Source organism: Somniosus microcephalus, chromosome 8 (genome assembly GCF_052327205.1).
Source record: "Somniosus microcephalus isolate GS21.2 chromosome 8, FLI_Smic_1.0, whole genome shotgun sequence".
Lineage (NCBI taxonomy): Eukaryota > Metazoa > Chordata > Chondrichthyes > Squaliformes > Somniosidae > Somniosus > Somniosus microcephalus.
Genome location: NC_140994.1, coordinates 117,181,838 through 117,204,829, shown reverse-complemented (window position 1 = coordinate 117,204,829; position 22,992 = coordinate 117,181,838).

The window sequence follows — 22,992 nt, the reverse complement described above, 5'->3', positions numbered from 1 at the left end:
AACTCCACATGGTCACTCTCCACATGGTCGCTCTCCACATGGTTATTTCTTCACATGGTCACTCTCCACATGATCATTCAACACACGTTCACACTCCACATGGTCACTCTCCACATGGCCACTCTCCACATGGTCACTCCCCTCCTGGTCACTCTCCAACTAGTCACTCTCCACATGGTCACTCTCCACATGGTCGCTCTCCACATGGTAATTTTGCCACATGGTCACTCTCCACATGATCATTCAACACACGGTCACACTCCACATGGTCACTCTCCACATGGCCACTCTCCACATGGGCACTCTCCTCCTGGTCACTCTCCAACTAGTCACTCTCCACATGGTCACTCTCCACTTGGTCACTCTCTACATTGTCACTCTCCACATGGTCACAATCCATACCGTCACTCTCCACAATTAATCTCCTCCTGATCACCCTCCACATGATCATTCTACACATGCTCCAACTCCACATGGTCACCCTCTACATGGTCACTCTCCACATGTTCGCTGCCCACATGGTCACTCTCAACTCAGTCACTCTCAGCTCGGGCACTCTCCACTTGGTCACTCTCTACATTGTCACTCTCCACATGGTCACAATCCATACCGTCACTCTCCACAATTAATCTCCTCCTGATCACCCTCCACTTGGTCATTCTACACATGGTCACACTAAACATGGTCACCCTCTACATGGTCACTCTCCACATGTTCGCTCCCCGCATGGTCACTCTCAACTGAGTCACTCTCAGCTCGGTCACTCTTCACTTGGTCACTCTCTGCATGGTCACTCTCCACATGGTCACTCTCCACATTGTCACTCTACATATGATCACTCTCCACATGGTCACTCTCCACATGGTCACTCTCCACACTTTCACTCACAACTCAGTCACTTTCCACATGGTCACTCTCCACATGGTGACTCTCCACACGGTCGCTCTCCACACTGTCACTCACAACATGGTCACTTTCCACATGGTCATTCTCCACATAGCTTCTCTCCACATGGTCATTCTCCACATAGCTTCTCTCCACATGGTCACTCTCCACATGGTCACTCTCCCGATGGTCACTCACCAAATGGTCACACTCTACATGGTCACTCTCCACACAGGCACTCTCTACTCAGTCACTCTCCACATGGTCACTCTCCACATTGTCACTCTCCACACTGTCATTCTCCACATGGTTACTCTCCTCTTTCCTCACGATCACCCTCCACATGGTCATTCTCCACATGGTCAAACACCACATGGTCACTCTCTACATGGTCACTCTCCACATGTTCACTCCCCACATGGTCACTCTCCAATCGGTCACTCTCAGCTCAGGCACTCTTCACTTGGGCCTTCGCCACATGTTCACTCTCTACATGGTCAATGTCCACATGTTCCCTCTTCACAACGTCACTCTTCACATGGTCACAATCTGCATGGTCACTTTCCACATGGTCACTCTTCACATGGTCACTCTCCACATGATCTCTCTCCACATGGTCACCCTCCACATGGTCACTCTCTACATTCTCACTCTCCACATGGTCACTCTCCACATGGTCACACTCCACACAGTGACTCTCCATATGGTCACTCTCCACATGGTCACTCTCCAGATGGTCACTCTCCACATGGTCACACTCCACATTGTCACTCTCCACACAATCACACTCTACTCGGTCACTCTCCAAATGCCCACTCTCAACATGGTCACTCTCCACATTAAATACAGATTTTTGCAAGGTAATGTGTGAAGGGCTATGGGGAGGGGACGGGGATATGGCTTTGAGCCCAAGATCAGCCATGATCTTACTGAATGGTGTACCAGGCTCAAGGGGCCAACTGACTATTTCTGCTCCTATTTCTTATATTCTTATCTTCTTATGGTCACTCTCAATATGATCAGTCACCACATGGTCACCCTCCACACAGTCAATCTCCATACGGTCACTCTACACATGGTCACTCTCCACATTGTCACACTCCACTCAGTCTCTCCCCCCATGGTCACTCTCAACATTGCCAATCTCCACATGGTCACTCTGCACATGGCAACTCTCCACTCGGACACTCTCCACATGGTCTCCCTACACATGGTCACACTCCACATGGAATTCTCCACATGGTCACTCTCCACACAGTCACTCTCCACATAATCACACTCCACATCGTCACTATCCACATAGTCATTCTCCACCTGGTTATGCTCCACATATACAATCCCCACACAGTCACTCTCCACACAGTCTCTCTCCACATGGTCACTCTCCACTCGGTCGCTCTCCACATGGTGTCACTACATACGGTCACTGTCCACATGGTCACACTCCACACAATCAATCTCCACACATTCATTCTATACAGCTTCATTTTCCACATGGTCACTCTCCACACGGTAACTCTCCACATGGTCACTTTCCACATGGTCACCCTGCACATGGCCAGTCTCCACATGGTCACTCTCCACACAGCCACTCTCCACGTGGTCATTCTTCGCATGGTCACTCTCCACACGGACAATCCCAAAATGGTTACTCTCCACATGATCAGTTATCTGTGATGGGGAAAGTTATCTGTGATGGGGACAGTTATCTATGACACAGACAGTTATCTGTGAGGAGGTGAGCTTTCTGTGATGAGGACAGTTATCTATGATAAGGACAGTTATCTGTGATGAGGACAGTTATCAGTTATGAGGACAGTTATCAGTGATGAGGACAGTTATCAGTGATTCAGACAGTTATCTGTGATGAGGACAATTATCTATGATGAGGACAGTTATCTGTGATGGGGACAGTTATCTGTTATGTTTACAGCTTTCTGTGATGAGTACATTTATCTGTGATGAGGACTGTTAACTGTGACTTAGACAGTTATCTGTGATGGGGACAGTTATCAGTGACTCAGACAGTTATCTGTGATGAGGACATTTATCTGTGATAGGGATATTTATCTGTGATGGGGACAGTTATCTGTGATGGGGAGGATAACTGTGACTCAGACAGTTATCTGTGATGAAGGCAGTTATCTGTGATGAGGACGATTATCTGTGATAGGGACAGTTTTCTGTGAATTGGACAGTTATCTGTGATGGGGACAGTTATCTGTGATGGGGACAGTTATCTTTGATGAGGAGAGTCATCTGTGATAGGGGCAATTAACTGTGATGGGGACAGTTATCTGTGATGGGGAGAGTTATCTGTGATGAAGACAGTTAGCTGTGATGGGGACAGTTATTCGTGATGAGGCCAGTTATCTGCGATGGGAACAGTTGCCTGTGATGGGGATAGTTATCTGTGATGGGGAGAGTTATCTGCGACTCAGAGAGTTACCTGTGAGGAGGACAGTTATCTGTAATGAGGACAGTTATCAGTTATGAGGACAATTATCAGTGAATAGGACAGTTACCAGTGATGAGGATAGTTATCTGTGATGAGAACAATTATCTGTGTTGAGGACAGTTATCTGTGAAGTTTACAGCTTTCTGTGATGAGTACAGTTATCTGTAATGAAGACTGTTATCTGTGACTTAGACAGTTATCTGTGATGGGGATATTTATCTGTAATAGTGACATTTACCTGTGATGGGGAGAGTTATCTGTGACTCAGACAGTTATGTGTGATAGGGATCTTTATCTCTGATACAGACAGTTATTTGTGGTGGGTACCGTTATCTGTGATGAGGACAGTTATCTGTGATGGTGACATTTATTTGTGTTGGGGGCATGTATCTGTGATGGGAACAGTTATCTGTGTCAGACAGTTATCTGTGATGAGGACAGTTATATGTGATGGTGACATTTATTTGTGTTGGGGGCATGTATCTGTGATGGGAACAGTTATCTGTGTCAGACAGTTATCTGTGATGAGGACAGTTATATGTGATGCGGACAGTTATCTGTCACTCAGAGAATTATCTGTGATGAGGACAGATATCTATAACAGGGACAGTTTCTGTGATGGGGACAGTTATCTATAACAGGGACAGTTTCTGTGATGGGGACAGATATCTGTAACAGGGACAGTTGTCTGTGATGGGGACAGTTACTTGTGATGGGGACAGTTATCTGTGCTGAGGACAGTTATCTGTAATAGGGACAGCTAACTGTGATGGGGACAGTTATCTGTTATGAGGAGAGTTATTTGTGATAGGGAGAGTTATCTGTGATGGGAACAGTTACCTGTGACTCAGACAGTTATCTGTTACTCAGACAGTTATCAGTGATGAGGACAGATATCTTTGATAAGGACAGTTATCTGTGATGAGGACAGTTATCTGTGATAAGGAGAGTTATCTGTGACTTAGACAGTAATCTCTGATGGGGACAGTAATCTGTTACTCAGACAGTTATCTGTGATGGGGAAAGTTATCTGTAATGAGGAAAGTTACCTGTGAAGGGGAGAGTTATCTGTGATGGGGACAGCTTTCTCTGACTCAGACAGTTAGCTGTGATGAGGACAGTTATCTGTGATTCTGACCGTTATCTCTGACTCTGACAGTTATCTGTGATGAGGACAGCTGTCTGTGACTTACACATTTATCTGTGATGTGGATAGTTATCTGTGATGGCGACAGCTATCTGTGAGCATGTTCACTCTCCACCTTGTCACTCTCCACATGGCCACTCTCCACGTGGTCATTCTTCATGTGGTCACTCTCCACACGGTCACTCTCCACATGATCACTCTCCACATGATCACTCTCCACTTGCTCACTCTCTACATCGTCAATCTCCACATGGTCTAACATTGAGACTAGGGTCCTGAATTTAAATAAAGGAAACTACGATGGTCTGAGGCACGAGTTGGGTAGGATTGATTGGGGAATGTCACTCAAAGGATTGATGGTGGATAGGCAATGGCAAACATTCAAAGACCGCATGGATGAACTACAGAAATTGTTCATCACAGTTTGGCATAAAAATAAAACAAAAAATGTGACTCAACCGTGGCTAACAAGGGAAATTAGGGATAGCATAAGATCCAAGGAGAGGACATATAAATTGGCCAGAAAAAGCAGTAAACCTGAGGATTGGGAGCAGTTTAGGATTCAACAAAGAAGGACAAAGGGATTAATTAAGAATTGGGAAATTGAATATGGGAGTAAGCTTGCAGGGAACATAAAAACTGACTGTAAAAGCTTTTATAGATATGTGAAGAGAAAAAGTTTGGTGAAGTCAAGCGTAGATCCCTTGCAGTCAGAATCAGGGGAATTTATAATGGGTAACAAAGAAATGGGGGACCAATTAAATTCATATTTTGGTTCTGTCTTCACAAAGGAGGACACAAATAACCTCCCAGAAATGTCAGGGAACATAGGGTCTGATGAAAGGGAGGAACTGAAAGAAATCAATATTTGTAGGGAAATGGTGTTAGTGAAATTGATGGGATTAAGGGCCGATCAATCCCCAGGGCCTGATAATCTAAATCCTAGGGTACTTAAGGAAGTGGCCCTAGAAATAGTAGATGCATTGCTGATCATCTTCCAACACTCGATGGAATCTGGAACAGTACCCATGGATTGGAGGGTAGCTAATGTTACCCCACTATTCAAAAAAGGTGATAGAGAGAAAATGGGGAATTACAGACCGGTAAGCCTGACATCGGTAGTGGGGAAAATGCTAGAGTCCATTATAAAAGATGTAATAGCAGAGCACTTGGAAAACAGAGACAGGATCGGACAAAGTCAACATGGATTTACATAAGGTAAATCATTCTTGACTAATCTACTGGAATTTTTTGAGGATGTAACTGGTAAAATAGATAAGGGAGAACCAGTGGATGTGGTGTATTTGGACTTTCAGAAGGCTTTTGATAATGTCCCGCATAAGAGATTCGCGTGTAAAGTTAAGGCACATGGGATTGGGGGCAAGGTATTGACTTGGCTAGAGAACTGGTTGGCAGACAGAAAGCAAAGAGTTGGAATAAACGGGTCTTTTTCCGATTGGCAGGCAGTGACTAGTGGAGTACCGCAGGGATCGGTCCTTGGACCCCAGCTATTCACAATGGGCCAGTAATTCCGGTCCCAACGCGTGAGTACGGACAGTGTACTCATGCGTGGGCCCGTTGGAAGTGCCGGATTTCAGCATGCACAGCGCATGCGTGGGAAACCGGCATTTCCTCTCCATCGAACTAAGGGGTTAAGAGGTCCAACGCGTGCGCGCAGGACTCTGCGCGCACACGTTGAACTTCCTTCGTTTTGACAGGTTTGCGCGTGTGCAAGGGCCTGAACATTTTAGAAATGAAAAAAGGAGGCGTAAGGAGTGAATTCTTGAAGGTAAGTGGTCTATTATTTAAAATTATTACATTTTTTCCACAGCTTCGTTATTTTTAAGGACTTTACAGTAAGGTAAGTTTATTTTTAGACCCGATTTCGTAAAAAATTATTTTTTTCAAAAATTTTATTAATTGTTTTAAACAGTTTTTTAAAGTTATTTATAGTTTATTTAATTATTGGGATTTTTTTTTAAATTTTAATTAAAGTTAAACTAATCTTTTGGGCGCCCGTACTTTTCATGAGTTTGACAGTCTACTATCAAACTCATGAATGAGTTTCCCCTCCCCTGATTGGCTGCAGAGTGCTCACCTGATCCCAGCCGGCACATCGCACTAACTACGCCGCTGGATCAGGTAAGCACATCGCGCCGACATCTGAACCGAGCCAGTGACAGGAAATGCAAGCAGGCCCGAGCTTCAGATGTCAGCGCGCAGGGTGAGTGCAGATCGGGGGCTTGCACGCGCGGCAAGCCCCCGATCCTAATTTCTGGCCCATTATATATTAATGATCTAGACAAGGGAACTAGATGTAATATCTCCAAATTTGCAGACGACACAAAGCTGGGTGGGCGTGTGTGCTGTGAGGAGGATGCCGAGAAACTGCAGGATGATTTGGACAGGTTGGGTGATTGTGTAAAAGCATGGCAGATGCAATATAACGTGGATAAATGTGAGGTTATCCACTTTGGTGGCAAAAACAGGAAGGCAGATTATTATCTGAATGGCAATAGATTGGGAGAAGGAGAAGTGCAACAAGAACTGGGTGTCCTTGTGCACCAGTCGCTGAAGGTAAGCATGCAGGTGCAGCAGGCGGTTAAGAAGGCAAATGGTATGTTGGCCTTCGTAGCGAGAGGGTTTGAGTACAGGAACAAGGATATTTTGCTGCAGTTGTACAGGGCCTTGGTGAGACCACATCTTGAGTATTGTATGCAGTTTTGGTCGGCTTACCTGAGGAAGGATGTGCTTGTCATGGAAGGAGTGCAGCGAAGATTCACCAGGCTGATACCTGGGATGGCAGGAATGACGTATGAGGAGAGATTGGGACAATTGGGCTTGTACTCGCTGGAGTTTAGAAGAATGAGAGGGGATCTCATTGAAACTTATAAAATTCTGACAGGACTGGGCAGACTAGATGCAGGAAGGATGTTCCCGATGGTCGGGGAGTCCAGAATCAGGGGTCACAGTCTAAGGATAAGGGGTAGGCCATTTAGGACAGAAATGAGGAGGAATTTCTTCACCCAGAGAGTGGTGAGCCTGTGGAATTCTCTACCACAGAAGGCAGTAGAAGCCAATTCATTAAATATATTCAAGAAGGAGTTGGATATAATTCTTAAGGCTAAAGGGATCCAGGCGTATGGGGAGAAAGCAGGGACCGGTTACTGAAATTGGATGATCAGCCATGATTGCATTGAATGGCGGAGCAGGCTCGAGGGGCCGAATGGCCTACTCCTGCTCCTATCTTCTATGTTTCTATGGTCACTCTCCACATTGTCACTCTCCACATGGTCACTCTCCACACAGTCACTCTCCACACAATCACTGTCGAAATGGACACTCTCCAAATGGTCACTCTCTACACGGTCTCTCTCTACATGGTCACGCACCACTCGGTCACTCTTCGCATGATCACTCTCTACAAGGGCATTCTCCACATTGTCACTCTCTACATGGTCACTCTTCACATGCTCACTCTCCACTCGATCACTCAGCACAAGGACACACTTCACATTGTCGCTCTCCACTCGTTGACTCTCCACACGTTCAATCTCCACATGGTCACTCTCTACATGGTCACTCACCACATCATCACTATCCACCAAGTCACTCTCCACATGGCCACTCTCCACGTGGTCATTCTTCATGTGCTCACACTTCACACGGTCACTCCCAACATGGTTACTCTCCAAATGGTCAGTTATCTGTGATGGGGACAGTTATCTGTTACTCAGTCTGTTATCTGTGATGAGGGCAGTTATCTGTGATAGGGACAGTTATCTGTGACGGGGACTGTTATCTTTGATCGAGAAGTTAACTGTGAATCAGACAGTTAACTGTGATGAGGACAGTTATATGTGACGAGGACAGTTATCTATGACTCAGACAGTTATCTGTGACTCAGACAGTTATCTGTGACTCAGACAGTTATCTGTGACGAGGACAGTTATCTGTGATGAGGACAGTTACCTGTGATGAGGACAGTTATCTGTGATGAGGACAGTTACCTGTGATGAGGACGTTTACCTGTGATGGGGACAGTTATCTGTGATGGGGACAGTTATCTTTGATGAGGTTAGCTATCTTTGATAGGGGCAATTATCTGTGATGGGGACAGTTATTTGTGATGGGTACAGTTATTTGTGATGGGAACAGTTACCTTTGATGGGGACAGTTATCTGTGATGGGGATAGTTATCTGCGACTCAGACATTTATCTGTGATGAGGAAAATTATCTGTGATGAGGACAGTTAGCTGTGAATCAGACAGTTATCTGAATCAGACAGTTTTCAGTTATGAGGATAGTTATCAGTGATGAGCACATTTATCAGTGATACAGACAGTTGTCTGTGATGTGGACAGTTATCTGTGATGAGGACAATTATCTGTAATGTGAACAGTTATCTGTGATGTTTACAGTTATCTGTGATGAGGACATTTATCTGTGACTTCGACATTTATCTGGGATGGGGACAGTTATCTGTGATGTGGACATTTATCAGTGATGGGGACAGTTATCTGTGAATCAGAAGGTTATCTGTGATGAGGATAGTTATCTGTGATGAGGACAGTTATCTGTGATGGGGACAGCGATCTGTGACTCAGACATTTATCTGTGATGGGACCGTTATCTGTGATGGGGACAGTTATCTGTGATGGGGACAGTTATCTGTGAATCAGAAAGTTATCTGTGATGAGGACAGTTATGTGTGATGAGGACAATTATCTGTAATGGGGACTGTTATCTGTGATGTTTACCATTATCTGTGATGAGGATAGTTATCTGTGACTTAGACAGTTAACTGTGATGGGGTCAGTTATCTGTGATGGGGACATTTATCTGTGACTCAGATAGTTATCTGTGATGGGGACAGCGATCTGTGGCTCAGACATTTATCTGTGATCAGGACCGTTATCTGTGATGGGTAAATTTATCTATGGCTCAGCCAGTTATCTGTGATGGGGACAGTTATCTGTGACTCAGACAGTTATCTGCGATGGAGACAGTTATCTGTGATGAGGACAGTTATCTCTGATGAGGAAAGTTATCTGTAATGGGGAAAGTTATCTGTGATGAGAAAAGTTATCAGTGTTGTGTATGTAACCGTTTACCTTTAAGGGAACTATAGAATGTAACCGTTCGCCTTTAAGAGCACTACTTTCGGTGTGGCACTATTTGTTGGCTCATGTATACTGTAATACCAATAGTGACCACACCAGTATATAAGGGTTGTGATACGTTAACTAGGGCAGAATTGCCCGAGCCTCTGAATAGTAAAGACGTGTTTTATTTTGTTAACAGTGGAGTCTGTGATTATTTATAATACAACCCACAGACTTAACATTGGCGACGAGTCAGGATTCGAACCCTGCGGCAGTTGTTCCACGGCGGCTTCGTCCGAAGACAGGACGTTGAAGAGAGGTTTCAATCCTCACCAGTCTGGAACCGACAGCATGGAAGCGACAGGCATTAGGACCCTGAAGCCTCCATAACCTTGTGGGTAAGCCGCAGCGTTGGCTGCAAAGACAGTGCCACCGATCGGGAGATAAGGGCGATCGCAATCCCTGATAAGAGCCGCGGTGAAACGCGCGAGCGGGTAAGCCAGAGCCCGGGAGGGAACGAGCAAGATCCGCGCGAGCGGGTGAGCCAGAGGCCGGGGCCCGCTTTCAAGTGCGAGGCGCAGCCGGGCCATCGATCGCATCCGCTGATAAGAGCCGCACTCGGGCTGAAAGACAGCGTCGGGGGACGGGCGAAGACCGTCAAGCGCGGGAAAACCGCCATTGAAGTGGGCGGGGAGAGCGAGAAGCGCGGGAAAGCCGCCATTTTTCGCGGGAAAACCGCAGGGGAAGAAGGCAGAAGCGGGAAACCGCCATCTTAGAAAATTAATTAGAATTTTCAGAAACAAGAAATAAGTAAAGCAATACTTGTGGTGTTCTCAAGAAGAGAAGAAAATTAATAATAAGTAAAGAAATACTTGTGCTGTTCTCGGAAAGAGAAGAAGATGCCTAAGCGAGGAAATATTAATGATTTTAATGCTGAAATAGAAGACAGGGCCACGTATGGGGAACGCATAGGAATATATTGCGTAGCCATATACGACAAGGCAATAACTTTGTTAAATTCGATGGGAGCAAAAACATACGGGCTCTTGAAACATCTAATAGCACCAGTTAAACCAGTGGACCAGACCTTCGAAGAGATCGTAGCAGTGCTGAAGGATCAAATTACTGCAAGCACTTCCAAATGCTACCGTTGTGGAAAGACAACGCACGACCAGAATCAGTGCTGGTTTAAGAACCAAGAATGTAGGAAATGTGGCAGGATCGGGCACATAGCAAAAGTATGCCGGTCAAGAATGACGGACAACAAGAGGGAGTCCGCAAAAAAAGGGTACAAGAAGAGTCCAAGGGAACAAAAGTCCGACTCACACTTCAAATACAAGGGACTGGACAGTCTAAAAATTCACAACGTGAACAACGAAGCTGACAGACAAACCATTTGGATGACGCTGCGGATTGAAAAGGCCAAAGTCAAAATGGAAGTAGACACGGGATCGGCATTGACGGTCATGAATAAGCATGACTATAAAAAGTTTTTCAAACATATTCCACTACAGAATACAGAATTAGTACTACAGACATACACGGGACACAAAGTATTCCCTATTGGGAAGGCAGGAGTTAATGTGCGATACAAAGACAAAAATTACCGCCGTCTGGATCTGTATGTACTGCCTGAGGGAGGTCCACCACTTCTAGGACGGGAGTGGATCCGAAAAATAAAGATGGATTGGCATGAGCTAAACGCCATGTCGGTGGAGCACGAGAAAGAGGACGTCAAATCTGAACGGTTGTCCCGAATATTAGATGAAGCGAAAGAAGTATTCCAACAAGGGCTGGGTAAGCTGCGAGGTATTAAAGCAAGGGTTAAGATTGCAGAACATGCAAGCCCAAAGTTTTGTAAGGCCAGGTCGGTACCGTATGCAATACGACCAGCAGTGGAGGCAGAACTAGAAGAACTTGAACGATCAGGGGTTCTGTCAAAAGTAGACTACAGTGAGTGGGCCACGCCCATTGTACCCGTCATGAAATCCTCACCAAGTAGTAAGCCAGGGGGACCGGGGAAGGTCCGTATCTGCGGGGATTTCAAGATCACAGTGAACCCAGTGCTTCATTCGGTGCAATACCCGCTGCCAAGGATTGAAGATATTTTCGCTTCGTTGGCTGGAGGAAAACACTTCACGAAGATAGACCTAGCTCAGGCATATTTGCAGATGGAGGTTGAGGAAGAGTCACGCCAATACCTAACTATCAATACCCACAGAGGTTTGTACCGTTATAACAGACTGGTCTTTGGAGTGGCTTCGGCACCAGCAATTTGGCAGAGGGCCATGGAACAGGTGTTACAAGGAATTCCAAGCACGCAGTGCTATTTGGATGATATCCTAATCACGGGAATGGATGAAGAGGAACACCTCACGAATTTGAAACTGGTACTCACCAGGTTAAAGGAGTATGGCCTTAGGGTTAACCGCAATAAGTGTGAGTTTTTCCAAAAACGAATCTCATACTGCGGTCATATCATTGACCGCGAGGGACTACATAAATCACCGGAGAAGATAGAAGCGGTCGTGAAGGCTCCCGCTCCAGGGAACGTGTCACAGTTAAGATCATTCTTGGGGTTGATCAATTACTACCACAAGTTCCTACCAAATTTGTCCACGGTGCTGCATCCACTGAATGAGCTGTTGCGAAAGGAGACACCATGGAAGTGGAGTGAGGAGTGCAAAAAGGCTTTTCGCAGAAGCAAGGAGTTGATTACCTCCGAGGAAGTGTTGGCTCATTTCAACCCAGCATTACCTCTTCGGCTGGCGTGTGATGCTTCACCGTACGGAATTGGAGCAGTACTTTCGCACAGGCTTCCAAATGGCTCGGAAAGGCCAGTGGCTTTCGCGTCCCGATCTTTGACAACCGCGGAGCGAAATTACGCCCAGATAGACAGGGAGGCCCTCAGTCTTGTGTGGGGCGTGAAGAAATTCAACCATTACTTGCAATGTAAGAGGTTCACATTGCTGACAGACCACCAGCCGTTGGTGTCCATATTTAACCCGAACAAGGCCGTGTCCAACATGACAGCACAAAGGCTACAAAGATGGTCAGTCTTACTTGGGGCACACCAGTATGACATTGAGTACAAAAGGTCAACAAAACACGGAAATGCCGATGGGTTATCACGCTTACCATTGCCGACAGTAGAAGAAGCGAGTACAGGGGACCCAGTGGAGTTGTTCCACTCGTCCATTGTGGAATGTCTGCCGATAACAAACTCAATGATTCAGAAGGAGACAAGGAATGACCCGACTCTTTCACGAGTCTATGACTTAACGGTTGAAGGGATGGCCAGCACAGAGCGAACCAACACTGCAGGCATTCTCACAGAGGAAAGAACAACTGTCGGTGTGCCGGGGAACCCTAATGTGTGGGTCGAGAGTGGTGATTCCGCCCAAACTCCAAAAGAAAGTACTCAAGGAGCTGCACGAAGGACATCTGGGTGGAGTAAAGATGAAGAATTTAGCGAGAGCATTTGTGTGGTGGCCAGGCATTGACGGGAACATAGAGGAGATCACCAAGAATTGCCTAGGATGTCAGAGGGTTCAGAACGCACCACCACCGGCTCCTCTGCACCCATGGGAGTGGCCCTCATCTCCTTGGCAAAGAGTACACATCGACTTTGCTGGTCCATTTATGGACTCGATGTTCCTGATAGCGGTAGATGCCCACTCCAAGTGGCCGGAAATAATTAAAATGACCACCACCACGACGGAGAAAACCATCACGGTGTTAAGAACCATGTTTGCTCGGAATGGCCTGCCGGAACAGATCTGTTCCGATAACGGACCACAATTTGTGTCCGAGGAATTCAAGAAATTCCTAAAGAGCAATGGGGTTAAACATTACACATCAGCCCCATACCATCCCGCCTCCAATGGGTTGGCTGAAAGGTTCGTCCAGACCTTCAAGAAGGCCGTAAAGGCCATGAGTAATGAAGACATAAGTCTACAACATAAGGTAGACAGTTTTTTGTTGGCATACCGAAATGCAACACATGCGGTCACAAATCAAACTCCCGCAATGATGTTTTTTAACAGACGCTTAAGATGCCGGCTGGATCTACTTAAACCCAATGTCAGAAGGGACGTGGAGAACCGGCAATTCCAGAACATCAATGACAGGGCAACTAGGTCTTTCAAGATGGGGCAACAAGTTTTGGCCCGGGACTATCGTACAGAAAAATGGCAGCCTGGAACTATTAAAAAAAGGCTAGGCCCGTTGATGTACACGGTGAACATTGGGGACAATGTAATAAGGCGCCATGTTGACCAGCTCATAGAGTCCGCCACAAATGAGCACTCGACTTCACCACCTGACCCGAGTAATGTTGAAACTGAAATACCTAGAACACCTACTGCTGATCTAGTAACATTGGATTCAGATGAACCTGACACTGTTGTTCCAGCTGAATCGATTTTGCCAGGCACCCCTACTGGGCCGCTAGGAATGACGACACCACTTCGGCGTTATCCAGAGAGGATCCGGAAACCTCCACAGAGACTAAACATGTAAACTGTTATATGACGTTGACTCCATCGAGAGTATATCTGTAAACTGTTATATGAAGTTGAAGATTGTATGTTTAAAGGGGATTCTGTAAGTAATAAGCTAAAAAGGGAGGAGTGTTGTGTATGTAACCGTTTACCTTTAAGGGAACTATAGAATGTAACCGTTCGCCTTTAAGAGCACTACTTTCGGTGTGGCACTATTTGTTGGCTCATGTATACTGTAATACCAATAGTGACCACACCAGTATATAAGGGTTGTGATACGTTAACTAGGGCAGAATCGCCCGAGCCTCTGAATAGTAAAGACGTGTTTTATTTTGTTAACAGTGGAGTCTGTGATTATTTATAATACAACCCACAGACTTAACAATCAGTGATTCAAACAGTTATCTGTGAGCATGGTCACTCTCCACATGATCACTCGCCACACAGTCACTCTGCATATTTTTACTCTCCACATGGGCACCCTCCACTCGGTCACTCTCCACATGGTCAACCTACATATGGTCACTCTCCACATGGTCGCCCACCACATGGTAATTTCTCCACATGGTCACTGTCCACACGATCACTCTCCACATGGTCACACTCCACATGGTCACTCTCCACATGGTCATTCTCCACATGGTCAATCTCCACATGGCCACGCTTCACATGGTCACTCTCTACATGGTCACTCTCCACCTAGTCACTCTCCACATGGTCACAAACCACATGGTCACTCTCCACATGGTCATTTTCCACTTGGTCACTCTCTACATGCCCACTCTCCACATGGTCACTCTCTAAATGATCGCAACCCACATAGTCACTCTCCACACGGTCACTCTCCACACAGTCAAACTACAAATAATCACTCTCCACTCGGTCACTCTCCACATGGACACGCACTGCAAGGTCACTCTCCACTCAGTCATCCTCCACAAGATCACTCTCCACTATGTCACTTTCCACATGGTCACTCTCTACATGGTCGCTCTCCACTTAGTCACTCTCCACAGGTCACTCTCCACTTGGTCATGCTCTACATGCCCACTCTCCACATGGTCACTCTCTAAATGATTGCTGTCCACCTAGTCACACTCCACATGGTCACTCTCCAGTGGCTCAATCTCCACATGTTCACTCTCTATATGGTCACTTTCCACAAAATCGCTCCCCACACGGTCACTCTCCACTCAATCACACTCCAAATGATCACTCTCCACTCTGTCACTCTCCACATGGACACGCATCACAAGGTCACTCTCCACTCAGTCACCCTCCACAAGATCACTCTCCAATATGTCACTCTCCACAAGGTCACGCTCTACATGGTCGCTCTCCACATAGTCACTACCCACACGGCCACTCTCCACACAGTCACTCGGCAAATGGTCACTCTCCACTTGGTCACTCTCCACATGGTCATGCACCACATGGTCGCTCTCCACATAGTCACTCCCCACATGGTCACTCTCCACACATGTCACTCTCCAAATGGTCACTTTCCACTCGGTCACTCTCCACATGGTCATGCAACACAATGTCACTCTCCACATGGTCTTGCACCACAATCTCACTCTCCACTCGGTCACTCTGCACATGGTCACACTCTACATGGTGACTCTCCACATGGTCAATCTCCATATGGTCGCTCTCCACATGGTAATTTCTCCACACGGTGACTGTCCACATGCTCACTCTCCACATGGGCACACTCCACATGGTCACTCTCCACATGGTCATTCTCCACATGGACACTCTCCTCTTGGTCACTCTCCACCTAGTCACTCTCCACATGGTCACAATCCACATGGTCACTCTCCACATGGTCACTCTCCAATTGGTCACTCTCTACATGCCCACTCTCCACAAGGTCCCTCGCTAAATGATCACTCTCCACATAGTCAATCTCCACACGGTCACTTTCCACACAGTCACACTCCAAATTATCAAACTCCACTTGGTCACTCTCCACATGGTCAATCTCCATATGGTCGCTCTCCACATGGTAATTTCTCCACACGGTGACTGTCCACATGCTCACTCTCCACATGGGCACACTCCACATGGTCACTCTCCACATGGTCATTCTCCACATGGACACTCTCCTCTTGGTCACTCTCCACCTAGTCACTCTCCACATGGTCACAATCCACATGGTCACTCTCCACATGGTCACTCTCCAATTGGTCACTCTCTACATGCCCACTCTCCACAAGGTCCCTCGCTAAATGATCACTCTCCACATAGTCAATCTCCACACGGTCACTTTCCACACAGTCACACTCCAAATTATCAAACTCCACTTGGTCACTCTCCACATGGACATGCACCACAAGGTCGCTCTCCACTCACTCACCCTCCACGAGATCAGACTCCACTGGGTCACTCTCCACATGGTCACTCTCTACATGGGTATTCTCCACTGGGTCACTCTCCACATGCCCACTCTCCACATGGTAACTTTCTAAATGTTCACACTCCACATAGTCACTCTCCACAAGGTCACTCTCCACTCTGTCACCCACCACAAGATCACTCTCCACTGGATCACTCTCCACATGGTCATTCTCTACATTGTTATTCTTCACTGGGTCACTCTCCACATGGTCACTCTCTACATGGTCGCTCTCCACGTTTTCTCTCCCCACTCGGTCGCTCTCCACTCAGTCACTCTTCAAATGATCACTCTCCACTTGGCCAGTTTCCACATGGTCATGCACCACAAGGTCACTCTCCACATGGTCATGCACCACAAGGTCACTCTCCACATGGTCACACACCACAAGGTCACTCTCCACTCGATCACTCTCCACATGGTCACTCTCTATATGTTCACTCTCCACATGTTCACTCTCCACTCGATCACTCTGCCCAAGTCACTCTCCAAATGGTCACTCTCCACATGGTCATGCACCACAATGTCACTCTCCACTCAGTCACAAATCACAAGATCACTCTCCACTGGGTCACTCACCACATGGTCACTCTCTACATGGTTATTCTCCACTGGGCCACTCTCCATATGGTCACTCACTACATGGTTATTCTCCACTGGGTCACTCGCCACATGCCCACTCCCTTCATGGTCACTGTCTAAATGTTCGCTCTCCACAAAGCCACTCTCCACATGGTCACACTCCACAGAGTCACACTCCAAATGATCACTCGCCACTTGGTCACTCTCCACATGGACATGCACCACAAAGTCACTCTCCACTCAGTCACCCTCCACAAGATCACTCTCCACTGGGTCACTCTCCACATGGTCACTCTCTGCATGGTCGCTCTCCACATAGTCACTCCCCACATGGTCACTCAACTCACATGTCACTCTGCAAATGGTCACTATCCACTCGGCCACTCTCCACATGGTTGTGCAACGCAATGGCTCTCTCCACATTGTCTCACACCACAATGTCACTCTCCACTTGGTCACGCTGCACATGGTCACTCTCTGCATGGGCATTCATCAGATGGTCACTCTCCACTTGGTCACTCTCCACATGGTGACTCTCCACATGGTCAATCTACATATGGTCACTCTCCACATGGTCGCCCTCTACATGGTAATTTCTCCACATGGTCACTGTCCACACGATCACTCTCCACATGGTCACACTCCACATAGTCACTCTCCACATGGTCATTCTCCACATGGTCAATCTCCACATGGCCACTCTCCACAGGGTCACTCTCCTCATGGTCACTCTCCACCTAGTCACTCTCCACATGGTGACAATCCACTTGGTCACTCACCACATGGTCACTCTCCACTTGGTCACTCTCTACATGCCCACTCTCCATATTGTCACTCTCTAAATGATCGCTCTCCACATAGTCACTCTCCACATGGTCACTCTCCACACATTCACACAACAAATAATCACTCACCACTCGGTCACTCTCCACATGGACATGCACCAGAAGGTCACTCTCCACTCAGTCACCCTCCACAAGATCACTCTCCACTATGTCACTTTCCACATGGTCGCTCTCTACATGGTTGCTCTCCACATAGTCACTACCCACACGGTCACTCTCCACACAGTCACTCGGCAAATGGTCACTCTCCACTTGGTCACTCTCCACATGGTCATGCACCACATGGTCACTCTCCTCATGATCACTCTCCACATTGTCGCTCTCCACCTGGTCACTCTCCACACAGTCACTCTCCACACAATCACTGTCCAAATGGTCACTCTCCAAATGGTCACTCTCTAAACGGTCTCTCTCTAAATGGTCACACACCACTCGGTCACTCTTCACATGGTCACTCTCTACATGGTCATTCTCCACATTGTCACTCTCTACATGGTCACTCTCCACATGCTCACTCTCCACTCGATCACTCAGCACAAGGTCACACTTCACATTGTCACTCTCCACTCGTTGACTCTCCACACATTCAATCTCCACATGGTCACTCTCTATATGGTCACTCACCACATCGTCACTATCCACCAAGTCACTCTACATGTGACCACACTCCACGTGGTCATTCTTCATGTGCTCACACACCACACGGTCACTCCCAACATGGTTACTCTCCAAATGGTCAGTTAACTGTGATGGGTACAGTTATCTGTGATGGGGACAGTTATCTGTGACTCAGACAGTTACCTGTGATGAGGGCAGTTATCTGCGCTGGGAACATTTATCTGTGATGGGGAAGTTAACTGTGACTCAGACAGTTATCTGTGATGAGGACAGTTATATGTGATGAAGACAGTTATCTGTGACTCTGAAAGTTATCTGTGATGAGGACAGTTACCTGTGATGAGGACGATTATCTGTGATAGAGACAGTTATCTGTGATGGGGACAGTTATCTTTGATGGGGACAGTTATCTCTGATGGGGAGAGTTATCTGTGAATCAGAGAGTTTTCAGTTATGAGGACAGTTATCAGTGATGAGCACAGTTATCAGTGCTTCAGGCAGTTATCTGTTATGCGGACAGTTATCTGTGATGACGACAATTATCTGTAATGGGGACAGTTATCTGTGATGAGGACAGTTATCTGTGATGAGGACAGTTATCTGTGACTTAGACATTTATCTGTGATGGGGTCAGTTATCTGTGATGGGGAAATTTATCTGTGATGGGGACAGTTATCTGTGACTCAGTCAGTTATGTGTGATGAGAACAGTTATCAGTGATGAGGACAGTTATCTGTGAATCAGAGAGTTATCTGTGATATGGACAGTTTTCTGTGATGAAGACAATTATCTGTAATGGGACTGTTATCTGTGATGTTTACCGTTATCTGTGATGAGGTCAGTTATCTGTGATGAGGACAGTTATCTGTGACTTAGACAGTTAACTTTGATGGGGACAGTTATCTGTGATGGGGACATTTATCTGTGACTCAGATAGTTATCTGTGATGGGGACCGTTATCTGTGATGCGTGCATTTATCTATGACTCAGACAGTTATCTGTGATGGGGACAGTTATCAGTAATGAGGAAAGTTAACTGTTATGGGGACAATTTGTGTGATGGGGACAGTTATCTGTGACTCAGAAAGTTATCTGCGATGGAGACAGTTATCTGCGATTAGGACAGTTATCTCTGATGAGGACAGTTATCTGTGATTGGGAAAGTTATCTGGGATGAGGACAGTTATCAGTGACACAGACAGTTATCTGTGTGCATGGTCACTCTCCACATGGTCACTCTCCACACGGCCACTCTCCACGTGGCCAATCTTCATGAGGTCACTCTCCACATTGTAACTCTCCACATGGGCACCCTCCACTTGGTCACTCTCCACATGGTCACTCACCACATGATCACTCACCACATGCTCACTCACTACATGGTCAATCTCCACATGGTCACTCTCCACATTGTCGCTCTCTAGCTGGTCATTCTCCACACAGTCACTCTCCACACAGTCACTCTCCAAATGGTCACTCTCCAAATGGCCACCCTCTACACGGTCTCTCTCTACATAGTCATGCACCACTCGGTCATTCTTCATATGGTCACTCTCGACATTGTCATTCTCCACATGCTCACTCTCCACTCAATCACTCAGCATGACGTCACACTTCACATCTTCACTCTCCATTTGTTGACTCTCCACACATTCAATCTCCACATGGTCACTCTCTATATGTTCACTCACCACATCATCACTATCGAGCAATTCTTCACCACATGACCACTCTCCACGTGGTCATTCTTCATGTGCTCACACACCACACGGTCACTCCCAACATGTTTACTCTCCAAATAGTCAGTTAACTGTGATGGGTACAGTTATCTGTGATGGGGACAGTTAACTGTGACTCAAACAGTTATCTGTGACTCAGACAGTTATCTTTGAATCGGTTATCAGTTATGAGGACAGTTATCAGTGATGAGGACATTTATCAGTGAATCAGACAATTATCTGTGATGTGGACAGTTATCTGTGATGAGGACAATTATCTGTAATGGGGACAGTTATTTGTGATGTTTACACTTATCTGTGATGAGGACAGTTATCTGTGATGAGGACAGTTATCTGTGACTTAGAATGTTATCAGTGATGGGGACAGATATCTGTGACTCAGACAGTTATGTGTGATGAGGACAGTTATCTGTGATGCGGACAGTTACCTGTGATGAGGACAATTATCTGTAATGGGGACAGTTATCTGTGATGAGGGCAGTTATCTGTGATGAGGACAGATATCTGTGACAATGACAGTTAACTGTGATGGGGACAGTTATCTGTGATGGGAACATTTATCTGTGATGGGGACAGTTTTCTGTGACTCAGACAGTTATGTGTGATGAGGATAGTTATCTGTGATGGGGACAGTTATCTGTGAATCAGAGAGTTATCGTTGATGGGGACAGTCATCTGTGATGAGGACCCTTACCTGTGATGAGTACAGTCATCAGTGACTCAGACATTTATCTGTGATGGGAACCGTTATTTGTGAGACAGAGAGTTATTTTTGTTGGGGACAGTTATCTGCGATGAGGGCAGTCATCTGTGATGAGGACAGTTATCTGTGAAGCGGACATTTATTTGTGTTGGGGATAATGTATCTGTGATGGGAACAGTTATCTGTGAGTCAGACAGTTATCTGTGATGAGGACAGTTATCTGACTTAGACAGTTAACTGTGATGGGGACAGTTATCTGTGATGGGGACAGGTATCTGTTAATGGAACAGTTCCCTGTGACTCAGACAGTTATCTGTGATGATGACAGTTATCTGTAATGGCGACAGTTATCTGTGATGACGAAAGTTATCTGTGGTGAGGAGAGGTATCTGTGATAGGGACAATTATCTGTGATGGCGACAGTTATCTGTGATGTTTACAGTTATCTGCGATGTGGACAGTTTTCTCTAACGAAGAGAATTATGTGTAATGGGGACTGTTATTTGTGATGTTTCCGTTATCTGTGATGAGGTCAGTAACTGTGATGGGAATAGTTATCTGCAATGGGAACAGTTACCTTTGATGTGGACAGTTATCTGTGATGGGGGCAGTTATCTGTGACTCAGACAGTTATCTGTGATGAGGATAGTTATCTGTGATGAGGACAGTTATCTGTGACTGAGACAGTTATCTGTGAATCAGACAGTTTTCAGTTATGAAGACAGTTATCAGTGATGAGCACAGTTATCAGAGGTTCAGACAGTTATCTGTGATGTGGAGAATTATCTGTGACGAGCATAATTATCTGTAATGGGGACAGTTATTTGTGATGTTTACAGTTATCTGTGATGAGGACAGTTATCTGTGATGAGGACAGTTATCTGTAAATCAGACAGTTCACTGTGATGTGGACAATTTTCTGTGATGTAGAGAATTGTCTGTAATGGGGACAGTTATCTGTGATGTTTACAGTTATCTGTGATGTGGACAGTTATCTGTGATGTGGACAGTTATCTGTGATGTGGACAGTTATCTGTGATGTGGACAGTTATCTGTGATGAGGACAGTTATCTGTGATGTGGACACTTATCTGTGATGTTTACAGTTATCTGTGATGTGGACACTTATCTGTGATGTTTACAGTTATCTGTGATGTGGACAGTTATCTGTGATGTGGACAGTTATCTGTGATGTGGACAGTTATCTGTGATGTGGACAGTTATCTGTGATGTGGACAGTTATCAGTGATGTGCACAGTTATCTGCGATGTGGACAGTTATCTGTGATGTGGACAGTTATCTGTGATTCAGACATTTATCTGTGAATCAGACAGTTTTCAGTTATGAGGACAGTTATCAGTGATGAGCACAGTTATCAGTGATTCAAACAGTTATCTGTGATGTGGACAGTTATCTGTGATGGAGACATTTATCTGTGACTCAGATAGTTATCTGTGATGGGGACAGCGATCTGTGATTCAGACATTTATCTGTGATGTGGACCATTATCTGTGATAGGTATATTTATCTATGGCTCAGACAGTTATCTGTGATGGGGACATTTATCAGGGACAGTTACCTGTGACTCAGACAGTTATCTGCGATGAGGAAAGTTATCTCTGATGCAGACAGTTATCTGTGATTCAGACATTTATCTGTGAGTCAGACAGTTTTCAGTTATGAGGACAGTTATCAGTGATGAGCACAGTTATCAGTGATTCAAACAGTTATCTGTGATGTGGACAGTTATCTGTGATGAGGACAGTTATCTGTGACTTAGACATTTATCTGCGATGGGGTCAGTTATCTGTGATGGGGTCAGTTATCTGTGATGGGGACATTTATCTGTGATGGGGACATTTATCAGTGATGGGGACAGTTATCTGTGACTCAGACAGTTATCTGTGATGAGGACAGTTACCTGTGAATCAGACAGTTAACTGTGATGTGGACAGTTATCTGTCTTAGACAGTTAACTGTGATGGGGACAGCTATCTCTGATGAGGACAA